General features: G+C 38.5%; 1 pseudogene; it reads right to left on the bottom strand.

Moving 5' to 3' along the window:
* Positions 1-240: 240 nt before the first annotated feature.
* LOC125079799 (60S ribosomal protein L12-like) lies at positions 241-12,912 on the bottom strand (annotated as a pseudogene).
* Positions 12,913-13,222: the final 310 nt, after the last annotated feature.

Here is a 13,222-nt window from a genome sequence, read left to right as displayed (position 1 = left end):
GCAGACAGAAGAGGACAGATTTTGCATTTCTAGAAACCAAGATTGATAGCAATGTCATTGAAAGCATGGGATTTAGATTCCCCCCAGCCTATGTTTGAACCTTAGGCTTAAATATTGATTGTCACATCTGAAAAAGAGAGAAAATTATACCAACTTAATGAGATTATTATGGGGATTAAAAAAGGTTATTTATTTAGGTTGTCACATGATCTTTTATTGAAATATTTTCCTTTGTAGTTTTTAATTGGCTGGGCATTCCACTGTACCACTAATTAATGTCATCTCTGATGTCATGAGGGTGGTGCCCACCAACACTGCAACCCACTGATTGGGCATTCCACAGTATCTCTAATGGTTCCAGAGAGTTCTCTGGCTAAAGATCAGTGCTGCTTCTGTCAGGCAATGTTGACAATTTCATCAAAAGTGATATTTCCACTGTGCTCCCTGTTTTTCTGCTTCTTTCTGTCTCTTGGTGGTTCCTTGAGGGCTTTGATAATCAGGGCAGAGGCAGAAGATACCACCACTATCTGGGTCTGTCTGCTTTGAACGGTCAATTTTACTGTAATCCTCAGATCTTTCCAATCACTTATTGCCTTGGCAATGTCATCACCAACCTTTATATCGTCTGGACCAGGGCAGACCAACTTCCCCACGGGTACACCCCAGGTATACAATTTTGATCTCATGCCAGTCAAACTTAGCATGGTGGAGACAGCTGGTGTCAGACGAACCTGGGTTTGGGATGGTCAAAGACAATTGCACCTTTGCCCCCTTGAGCCAAAAACCAAAAGTAAGGTCATGTATTTAAAGCATTGAGCATTGGGGCACCTGGGTGGCTCAGTGGGTTAAGCCACTGCCTTCGGCTCAGTTCATGATCCCAGGTCCTGGGTTCGAGCCCCGCATCGGGCTTTCTGCTCAGCAGGGAGCCTGCTTCCTCCTCTCTCTCTGCCTGCCTCTCTGCCTACTTGTGATTTCTCTCTGTCAAATAAATAAATAAAATCTTAAAAAAAAAAATAAAGCATTGAGCATAATGCTTGGAAATAGTTAGCATTCATAATGTGATTGTTCTCCAAGAGAAAATAACTGACCACACTAAGGGAAAGAAGAGTGTTAGGTATACCTGGCAGAGTCATTCATGCTGATCTGATTGCTGGGTCTCTCTGATATAGATACATCCTTCCCTTTGTGGAGTAGAGTTTCTGCTAGCCAAGGCACATTATGGGGGCCCCATCCATATTTCTCCTTTTCATTCTCACCCTCTTTTAGTGGCAACCACTCAGGCTTCTTTCTGCTACATTCTGATCTGCACAGCTCATTTGGTGAGTTGAGCCTACAAAAAGAGTCCTAGGCAACAAAAAAGAGAAATAACTTTATCTATACTATCAAGAAACCTGCTCTATGGGTACTATCAAGACAGATTGTGCAGCAAATTGGTGAAGGCCACACAGCATGTCGGAATGTATGTACAGTAATTGAAAAGTATTTCTTGCACACTTTCAGTATCTAGGCAATCTCCCAGCAGACAATGGAATCAAGGGATACCCTGTGCCATAAAGGATGGATTCCAGCTGCATTCACGACAAATGTCATGCATGTACCCTGAGGAGCATAGGAAGGACATCAACTACTCTAACAGTTTCCAAGGGAGCGTGTTTTCCATGAGGCTGAGATAAGAAAAGATCTTTGTCAAAAACAGCCTCTGTGGTCACATTTCTCACTTTTAGTTTAGCTCAGCATTTTAAGCTTCCTTGGATGCCCACCTGGAGATACCTTGTTGGATCTCTCTCAAGTGTTTCCTGAGGGTGTCCAGGGTTTCCATCTAGCCCTCCTGCTAATTCCCAACTCCCACCTATAGGGTTTGAATCACCAACTTCTCCCAGTATCTTCTACCTGGCTGGTAGCAGCTGCCCCATGTTTCCACAACCACCAAAGGGATGATAAACTCACTGTTCAGAAGAGTGAGTGAAGACTTTGTTTTGCCTTATGAATTTGTTCATTTGGTGTCCTTGGCTTGGGCCCATATGAATGTGCTTTGATTGAATTTTAGACTTGAGATTGAGTTCCTAATGAACTCCACTGGGAGCCAGAAGAAGAATGAAGTGACAGAAGGACAGCTGATCTTTGACCCCAGCCCATTGAAGGCTGTTGTCATCACTGTTGGTGGCTGCTCTGAACAAGAATGCATTGTCTCTCTGTCTATTGTGGACTTGCCTTCACAGTCATCTTCACAGGATGTACCCCTTTAATCAGGAAATGTGTTCTTCCACGTAGGGCAAAGGGTGGATGAGGAAGGCCGATCAAGTAAGTGTAGCAATACTCCAGAGAGTCAGGACTTGAGAATGAAATAGGAGAAAATGGTAATATTACCAAGAATTAAAAAATGAATTTAAAAATTATTCTTTTGAATAGTTACTCTATGCTACTTATATTGGTGGTTTCATTCCATCCTTTCAATAACCCTGTGAAACAAGCACTCTCCCACTTTTCAAATAAAAAATCTGAGGTTTAGTCTTCTTTCTGTCTTTCTTTCTTTTTTTTAAACAAGCAATCAGCTAGCTAGACCTATGATTCTATGATTTAATCCTAGGCAATGAATCCAGAGTCCATAAGTACTACTTGGTATTCCCTCCATGAATCAGGAGGGAAATTGAAATCCAAAGTGGCTTTAGGAGTTCTGCTAACCCCTCTGGAATCAGGAAGCCAAATACATCTGTGTGAGAAGTTTCTTGGGTTCATTCCTGACCATCCAAATATTCACCATCTTCCAAAGCTTTGCTCAGGGCCCACTCCTCTGCAATTGCTTCCTAGAGAGATTTTCTGAACACCCATAATCCTTTCTGTAATAATCAATTCATTCAAATTAGCTTAGAAGTGCCTCATTAAAAACAAAACAAAACAAAATAAAACTACTGCTTTTTTTCCCCCCCATTTTCCAGATTAAAAACTGACCTTAGAGAAGGTTTGCCTAAGATCTTATTTCTAACAATAGCTGATCCTGGATTTGAAGCCAGGAGACCTGACTCATAGTCCGTGTGCTTTATTTCTGTGTTATATTATTTCCTCTCAATTAAAGTTTATATAATACACTTTGTCAATCAACCAAGTAATCTATATTGTTTTTCTTTTCTGCATGCCCAGCAGTCCTGCTCTAGGCTCTCTAGAACCAGGTGCTGTTGTTGCTCTCAAAGAACTTTCAATCTGTGTAATTATTTTTTTAATGAATAAATAATCAGCATGCTTGGAATTTGGGAGAAACCGTAGAAAGGAGTATAGTAGTTATAAATGGCTTTGGAGAAAGTTATCTTGTCATGACTTGCCATCTTATACTAGATATGGTGCCTTTCTATTTTGTTACTTTGTTGTTTTCTTTAGATTCTTTGATTCACATTGCTATAGGAGAGCCAGGGAGGGGCGGAATTACTTCATACTGAAAGTGGGGAAATATTCTCTAGTTTTCTTTGATTAGTGCTTAGGGCAGTTTTTTGTTTTCTTTAAATCAAGTCTGATTCTCAGACCATACCACTTTAGAGTGGTGAAAGAAATTCAGTCCTGGTAAATTACCAGGGTCCTTTGGCCTTTCAGAGTAACACTCTACTTAAGAGATTTCTGGATCTGGAAATGGAAGGAGAAGAAATTGAAGGACTTCTGACCTCCTACATAAAACCAGTAGAAACTCTATAGGACAATACCTCCCAGATGTGAAGTAGAGAAAGAAAAGCCCACCCTACAGAGAGATATTATAGGAATACATGAATTTCTGGGTCATTGCTCTAGGTTGGTATGGGAGAAATATCTTTCCTAGAAATCTATAAGCATAAGCATATACTATATCAGATTTGGGCCTGAAAAACCACAAAGTGAGTATGTAATTTAAAGGGTCTCAAGTAATAATACTACTAGATGTCTGGAAGAAACAGTGGAAAAACCATTTGGAAGACTAGACTTTAAATCCAGGGCTTCAAAAAATTACTGTGGGTAATAGTTCCAAAGTACATGGGCCAACAATAAAAAATGACTAAACATATGAGTGAATAAGCCATCATGATTGAAAGTCAGTAGAAACAACAAACTATAGAATCTGACCTACAAAGACTACAGATGGTAGAATTATATGATTTGGAATATAAAATGATTATTTTAATATATTTAAATAACCATAGTGAAATTCTGAGAAATGTAGAGGATAAAAACTATGAAAGAAGTTCAGGAGACAAGGAAGACAGATTGCAAAGGTAAAATAAATGCTTATTGGCATTTTGGAATTGCTTAGAGATTTGGGAACAGTCAATATTCAATATGATAATGGCTGACAGTTTTCTAAAATTCATAAAAGGTACCAAAAGTCAGATTCAGAAAGCCCTGAGGACTTTGTAGTGGAACTGCAAAATACCAAAAACAAAGTGAAAACCTTGACACTGTCCAGAAAGAAAAGATAGATTGACTACAAAGATATAATAATTAGAATGACAATACAGTTCTTAAAAGCAACAATAGAAAGCAAAAGACAGAGATTACGTCAAGGTGCTGAAAGAAAATCATTTTTACTCTAGAATTCTATAACCTGCAAAACTATATTTCAAGAATATGAGTTATATGCAAACAATTTCAGGTACACAAAAAAGCATGTGCTACCCATAGATGTTCTCTCACTGAAAGAACTTCTGAAAGATTTTCTTTTGAGAGAATGAAAATAACCTCAGAAGGAAAGCCCATGGCATTAGGAATAGTTGTTAACAAAAAATATATAAATATATGGGAAAATCTAGAGAAACCTTAAAGTTTAAAAGAATAATGTTTATTATATTGAATCAAAACAAACAAAGATAAAATGAAAATCCGGTACAGTAATATTTAAGTGAAGAGGGAGATGAATAGATTTAGTGACCTAATCTCTTGCAAGGTGATTCACAGAACTGTAAAAATATCAATTATCTTAAAATATTTATTTTCAAACTTACAGGGTACTTTTTTTCTCCTAAAGCAATTGAGAGTAAGTGGCAGACCTGAATACTTAAGTGTGTGATTCCTACAAACAAAACATGCTCCTGCACAGCCAAATTAACCATCAGAATCAGTAAATTCACACTGATTCATTACTACATCTAATCCTCATACCTATCCACATTTTCCCACCTGTCTTAACATTTTTTTATAGCAAAAAGATCCTGTTCAGAATCATGGACGGGACTGGAAGAGATTATGCTGAGTGAAATAAGTCAAGCAGAAAAGAGTCAATTATCATATGGTTTCACTTACTTGTGGAGCATAAGGAGTAACACAGAGGACATTGGGAGATGGAGAGAAGAAATGAGTTGTGGGAAATTGGAGGGGGAGACGAACCATGAGAGGCTGTGGACTCTGAGAAACAAACCGAGGGTTTTGGAGGGGAGTGGAGGGGGGGTGTTGGGTGAGCCTGGTGGTGGGTATTGTGGAGGGCACATATTGCATGGAGCACTGGGTATGGTGCATAAACAATGAATATTTGGAACACTGAAAAGAAATGAAATAAAATGGGGGAAAAAAGAATCATGTATTGCATACTTCTCATGTCTTTTTAGTTTAATTCAATAATTTTTCCCTGACTTTCATGACCTTAACACTTGAAAATTATGGACCAGTTATTTTGTAGAATGTCCCTCATTTGGATTTGTCTGATGTTTTCCTGTGATTAGATTTAAGTTAATGCATCTTTGGCAGAAATAGCATAGAACCGATACTGTTTCATTCTGTCATGTGGCTGTCCTTTTCTGAGGATGGTAGATCTGATCACTTGATTAAAATTATATGGGCCAAGCTTCTCCACTCATTGTAGAAAAGCTACTCTTTTTTCCTTTGGTAGTTAAAAAGTACATGATGGAAAGTGTAATGGAACCACATAAATACCTCATTCTTCATCAAAATTTCAATTTATTCACTTATTTATGTCATATGGACTCATGCTTTCTTATTTTATTTTATTTTTTTTGCTTTCTTATTTTATTAAGTGCTTTATAATCCATTACTTTTATTATTTCTTTTGATGTTTAAATTGTCAACTTTATCCATGAAAGCCTCTTCAAGCTAGCTATTGTATTATTTTGAAATGTCCCCAGCATCCTTTGAGTACTTTCCTACATTAGGGCATAAAAAATTTTCCAGGCTCATCTTTCTCTGTAGCCACCTCAGGGAAATCTTCTCATCCTGCTCTGGCTCTGATGCCTTATGTAGGACCACCATCTTGACGGCAAGCTCTCCTTAACAGCTTGGGCTTTGACACCCCACAGGCTGCCTTCTCACATAAGACTCTTTGCTCTGAAACTTTCAATATCCTGAGCCAGAAGCCCGTCTTTATTCCCTGCCACAACACTTCCTCTTGCCTCCTACATGGATACTTCCTTGTTCTGGTAGATCTCCTTCCTGAGGGTACTCCCAACCCAACCACTCAAGCTTCAATATTCCTCACCAAATTTCTCTTCTATAAGGTCGCCCTATACATTATGGTCAGGCTCCAAACCTTGCTCCAGGCAACCTCCTTCCAGGACGCCCTCTTTGACACTCTGTGCCAGGTTGTCATACCACGTGGGTTGTTCCTGCTTCCCCATGGAGATAGCTTCTTGCCCCTGTTGAGTTCTGCCACCTCCACCCTGATGGGGTCATCTACCTTGCCAGGCCCACCTAATGGATTTGGGACCAAATCATTTTGAAAGGGAGGGGAGGGGGAAAAAAGAAGGGAGATAAACATGGGGTTATGAAACAGAGAGTAAAGAGGAGGGGGAAAATAGAAAAGAAGCAGAAAAGAAAGGACTTTATTTTAAAGCTTATTCAACTAAAAATATTTGCTAAAAATTGAGGGTAATTCTTAAAAGGACAAAAATAGAGTGTGTAACACACAAACTAGCAGGAAAGGGGAAAAGTGGAATAAGGGAAAGGGCGGGGGAAAGAAACCCTAAATCAATCTAAAAGAAGGTAAGAAAGAAGCAAAAACAAATAAGAAGCAAACAAGTGGGAGAAGAGGGACAAATAGAAAGTACTCAGTAAGTTGGTAGAATTTATTTTTTTTAAAGATTTTATTTATTTATTTGACAGAGAGAAATCACAAGTAGGCAGAGAGGCAGGCAGAGAGAGAGGAGGAAGCAGGCTCCCTGCCGAGCAGAAAGCCCAATGTGGGGCTTGAACCCAGGACTTAGGATCATGACCTGAGCCGAAGGCAGCGGCTTAACCCACTGAGCCACCCAGGCGCCCCAAGTTGGTAGAATTTAATCTAAACATAATAATGATCAAAATCAATGAGGAAGAACTATACTATCTATTTAAAAGATAAAGATTATCTGATTGGGCTCCAAAACAAAATCCATTTATACTCAGTTCCCAGGAGCCCAACCTAGAACATTAGGATGTGGAAGTCTGAAAAAGCCTTGAGCCATTTCCCTTGGACTCACATCCTCATTATCTTGCTCTGAGGAAGCAAGAGGAATCAGAGCCCAAGCAGTTAAGAGGAGTTCTGCTCCAGATGGGGCACCTGCATAAGCAGTTGGAGCCAGAGCAGGGTGACATCTCCCTGGAGGTCTGCAGAAAAAGGACGAGATGAGCCTGAGAACATCTTTTTGTGTTATAAAGTAAGGACATGTTAGGACATGTCAAAAGGACAGAATGGTTGGTGTGAAGGGGCTTCTATTTGTCAAACTAAAGTGGTGCTGATGCTCCGTAGCCGCCTTCCCCAGGTCCCTGGTTTCTGTCTGTGCTGGGTCAATGGGAAGCTGAGTTTGGACTGGCAGTAAAAGACCATCACCTGGGGTTTCTTCTCTCCTTCCCTTCAGACAGAGTCTCCAGTATTGTGGTATCTCCTCTATTGCTCTAGCCCCGTCTTGGTCACTGTGGTTCCACCTCTGCTGGGTGGCCACGAACCCTGGGCTTTGATATCACTCGTGTCTCCTTTGGTTTCCCTCCCCATGAGTGGTAGCAGCTTCTTGCTGTTGCTAATTTCCAAGTTCCCTCACCATCCATGGTGAGCTTCTCAGATCTATTATGTGGGTAACCTATTTCTTGAATCAAATTACCTCTGTTTAGATATTTAAGGAGGTTTCTGTTTTCTCAACTGGACCCTGACTGATGCTCCAGGCCAAAAAAAAAAAAAAAAAAAAAAAAAAGACATAATTATATTAATACTAGTCAGGATAGATTTTAAGGCAAAAAAACCCAAAAGTGAGATACAGAATGTAATATAATTTTAAATTGTATGCACCTAAGCATATTCCAAAATATATGCAGCAAATATCAACAAATCTACAAAGAAAAATGGACAAGTAAACATCAGACTAGGTGATATTGAGCACATTTGTCTTCATAATTGATAGTTACACTGCCAAGGAATAAAACAAAAGATTTGTACAGTATAATTAAGAAACTTGATCTAGCAGACATTCTAGAATGCCACACCAGTAACTAGAGAACACATTTTTTTCCCCACAAGCACACGTGGAGCCTATAGCACATTTTAGCCCATAAAGGAGGGCCTAACAAATTTCAAAGAGTATCATATAGACCACATTCTTACCCATAACACAATATGTCAGGAATCAATAACAAAAAGATGATTAAAATAACTTTATGTATTTCGGGGGGAGACACATGGGTAAAAAAAGAAACCACAATGGAAATTAAAAATACTTATAAGGAGAAATAATGGAAAAAGTAAAATAGTACTGAGAGAAATTAATGTCTCATAAACGTATAAGAAAAAAAGAAGGGCTGAAAATTAAGAACTTTGAATAAGAACAGAAGAACAAACACAGAGAAAGTAGAAGAAAGAAAATGCTAAAGTAGGAGCAAGCAGATATTAATAAAAATACTGTCATAAAAATTAAAACTGCACTTTAATATTTAATAACACTCGAAATGTGAGTATTACCTTTGGTCAACAGGATTTAGATAGTGATTAAATGGTTTTTAGAGGGTAACGAGGTGGTGGGAGAGCAAATTCTAAGTTATTGTGCACCTGCTATTATTATTATGTCATCCGAGTCTGAAAGTTGAATGTCTTATCTCAAAGGAGCTTTTGATAGTAAACCTTCAATTTTCAACCCTTTTCAGGGATTTTCATTATGCTCCATTTTGAGTAAATTTTTGTGACAGGCATAAGGTCTGTGTGTGTAGATTCCTGTGGTTGTTCAGTTATCCAACACCATTTGTTGGAAAGACTATTTGTCCCACTGTATTGTCTTTACTCCTTTACCAAAGATCAGTTGTCTATATTCATATGGTTCCGTTTCTGGGTTCTCTATTCTGCTCTGATGATCTATGTGCCTATTCTTTGCCAACAGCTCACTGTGTTGATGACTGTAGATTTGTAGTTTTGAAGTTGGGTAGTTCCAATCTTTTCACTTTATGACTTTGTTCTTCTACTTCACTACTGATTTAGCTATTCTGGGTCTTTTGCCTCACCATTTAAACTTTAGAATCAGCTCGTTGATATCCCTAAAATAGCTTGCTGGGATTTGGGTTGTGATTAGTATTGGATCTATCCATCAAAATTAGAAGAACTGATATCTTGATGATATTGTATTCTCATCTATGAACATGGAATATCTCTCTATTTATTTGGTTATACATTGATTTCTTTCATCATAGTTTTTAAACTTTCCTCACATAGATTTTGTATACATTTTTTTGGTTCATACCCAAGTATTTCATTTTTGGGGTGTTGTTAATGTAAATGGTAATGTGTTTTTCATTTCATTGCTGCTATATAGAAAAGCAGCTGACTTTTGTATATTAACTTATATCTGCAACTTTATTATAATCTCTTGTTAGTTCCACTTTTTTGGTGATTCTTTTGGATTTTCTATAAAGGCAATCATGTCACCTGCAAACAAAGACCATGGTTTCATTTCCTCCTTCCCAATTTATATACCTTTTTAAATTTTTTTCTTGTTTACTGCATTAGCTATGACTTCCAATAGGATGTTCAAAAGTACTAATGAGAAGAGAGGTCCTTGTTTTCTTCCTGATCTTACTGGGAATTCTTCCAGTCCTTTTTTTTTTTTTTTTTAAGATTTTATTTATTTATTTGAGAGAGCAGAAGAGAGAGAGAGGAGAGGGAGGAGCAGAGGGAGAAGGACAAGCAGACTCCATGCTGAGCATGAAGCTGAATGTGGGTTTCAATCTCAGGACCCTGAGGTCATGACCTGAGCCAAAACCAAGAGTTGGATGCTTAACTAACTGAGCCACCCAGGCACCCCAAATATTTTGTTCCCTTATTTTAGAGAGAGAGAGAGTCAGGAGAGGGGCAGAAGGAGAGAGGGGGACTCTCAAGCAGACTCCGCAATGAGTGCAGAGCTTGACAAGGGGCTTAATACCAGCATCCTGAGATCACAATCCAAGTTGAAACCAAGAATGGGACGCCCAACCAACTGAGACACCCAGGCACTCAGGAAATCTTTGAGCTCTGATTGTCTATTCCTTTTTGTGTGAGATTTAGTGTCTTTCAAAGAATTGGTCCATTTCATTGAGGTTATCAAATTTGTGGGCACGAGATAATTTTAATAACAAAAAAAATTGGAAACAAACTATATATCCACCAACATTAGATAGATAAATTGTGGTCTAACCTCTAATGAGATGCTATGTAGCAATGAAAATATATGACCCACAGAGTGTTTTTCAGCCATTTTTCTTTCATTATCATACCCCTAAGAGATGTTTACAAACATTTTTTTTCCTAATAACCCACTATGAAACCTTAACACCATAGACAAACTGTCCATTTATATACTGTATGCATATCTTTGCTTTATACATTAAAAGAGTGAGAGTTTTCTCTACTCCCAGACCAATTTTCACTCCATTAAGAATGCATGATTCATTCATCAATATGGATAAATCCTAAAAACATATATGATTCTCTTTATATTAGGTTCAAGAAGGCAACAGTAAACCATATGTTGTTTAAGGATACAAACACATGCAGTAAAGCTAGAAAGAAAAAGGATATAATCAATATAAAATGTTTTTAATATTTGCCTCTACAGTGCAAGTAGGTAAAGGGATGGGTGAGTCACGCAGGAAACTTTGAGTTATTGGCAAATTTTCTTTCTTAAGCTGTTTGCTTGATACTGTTAAAAGTAAGACAAGAGGCCCCAAAAGGCATTACTCATGCTAAGCCCTATGTCACCAAACCAAGACTTAACTATAATTTCAGCCTTTCCTAGAAATGGAATCTTAAACCAATCAGTCAGGAACTACCTGATCACCACTAGTATGGGAATCTGCCTGATAGACCCCTGCCAACCCCTCAAAGAAAGTGACCTTGCCACAACCAATCCACTTTTTGCCAGTATAACTTCCTTGTCCCTACTCCCTTTTGCTTATCATTTTGTACAGCCTCTGGGAGCTTCTTTTTATCTGCTAGATGAGGGTCCTGACTCATGACTTGTTGAATAAAAACAATAAGATCTTTAAAATGTAATCTGTTGAATTTGTTTTTTTTTAACAGTTTATACTTGTTTTTAGAATTATTCTTATTTAAATTGTACATACAAGCTACATGCATGCTATGGCATGTATTCCATGTTACCAAATAATTGCAACACAGTGGGATAAGTGCAACAGCAGGGGTAGGTTTAAGTAGATGGTACAAAATTCAGAGAAGATTCAGAGAGAAGATACGAGGGGACGTGATTTTGAAGGCTACACAGGAGTCTACAAGGGACAAGCAGAGAAGGGCAATTTATGCACTGGGTTGCTATTTTAATAGCTTGCACTTTGGAGGAACTCGAAGAAATTCAATATGCTTTGGACTAAGCGTGGGGGAAATGTGAGCTATTGATTCTTGATAAATGCAGGAGGATTAAAATGACAAAAAGAGGGACATTCTTTCTATCAGTTTCTTCATGATAAGTTTATTTCATGCCTAAGGTAGAATAAAGTGATCTGAACCTTGCTTTCCAATAAAACCACCAGCCCTGCCTCAGAGCTTGGAGTTCTAATCTTTGGCTAAACAAGCCCAGAGGTATGCCTTGCCATCTGCCTCCAGTCATCCTTCTTCCCATTTGGCCTTGCAAGTTGTTCTTTTTCAAAGTTCAAGTTTTTTAATCCCTCTGTCAAGGCTTCACTAATTAAAGCCCAAACAACCTTAAAAGCAAATGAGCATTTGGGGCCACTGGGCACCCTTCCATGGCTCCCGATCCATTATTTTGGTTTCTTAATACTCAAAAACACGTCTTTGTTTAATTCTGAGCTTCCACAAGTGCCTTTTTCTCACTTCCAGTCTTTCCCCTCCCTTCTGCCTTCCGCGGAGCTTACCACAATCAGTCCAACAAAACTCCACCTAAAAGCGGTCCATCTATTTTGAGGTCATGTGATGGGGTTCTCTGTAAATACTCCCTACACACTTGTGGTTGCTTCATGTGTGTAATTTCCAAGACAGAAAAGGCAGATGTAAAGGGTATACTAAGTGCAAAGCGCAGTGTAATGGGATTTCTCTTGAGGTCCTACTAGGGGATATTTCAAGAAAAATCATAGTTCTTGGGTAAACTTCTTTCCTCCTCCAGGTTCCCCTGTCATATCTGGGAAACAAAAGCAGAAGCACTACAGAAAGAAGGAGGCTGTTTCTACAGTTGGAAAGATGATAGTGGGTCCTCAGTAAAACAAAAGCTTTGAACTTGGTTGGTGGATTATCAGGAAAAAAAGAAAAAGGAAGAGAAGAAGAAGGAGGAGGAGGAAGAGGAGAAGGAGAAGAAGAAGGGAAAGAAAAAAGAAAATAAAGAAAGAGCATGTTAGTGACGACACATCAAAATCCTAAGACTGCCTGATCTCTTTAAGGGTTAAATGCATTGCATTTTGATCATGCCTGTCTCATTTTCCTCTGTGACAAGACTTAACTTTTTTTTTTTTTTACCTTTGATGGATAGCATTTTCATTCAAAGATTTTTCCATCGTTGTAAGTTAAATCGTTTCTTAAAAGTAATTGCAATGCCCCGTTCTTAGTAAATCAATAAGAAGAAAAAGTGTCCATTGTGGATCTTTGTCTCCTTAAGAACATAAGTAGCATGTGTTATACAAATTAACAAAGTTCAAAACAATGTAATAGGTTTGTCTCTCTTTTCCCCCAGGATCAGATAAAAATCAAAGTCTCCCTCAAGAATGTTCTACCATTTTTTGGGGCGCCTGGGTGGCTCAGTGGTTAAAGCCTCTGCCTTCGGCTCAGGTCATGATCCCAGGGTCCTGGGATCGAGCCTCACATCGG

This window comes from Lutra lutra, chromosome 10 (genome assembly GCF_902655055.1).
Source record: "Lutra lutra chromosome 10, mLutLut1.2, whole genome shotgun sequence".
NCBI classification, from domain to species: Eukaryota; Metazoa; Chordata; class Mammalia; order Carnivora; family Mustelidae; genus Lutra; species Lutra lutra.
This window is presented reverse-complemented; position numbering and strand designations above follow the sequence as displayed.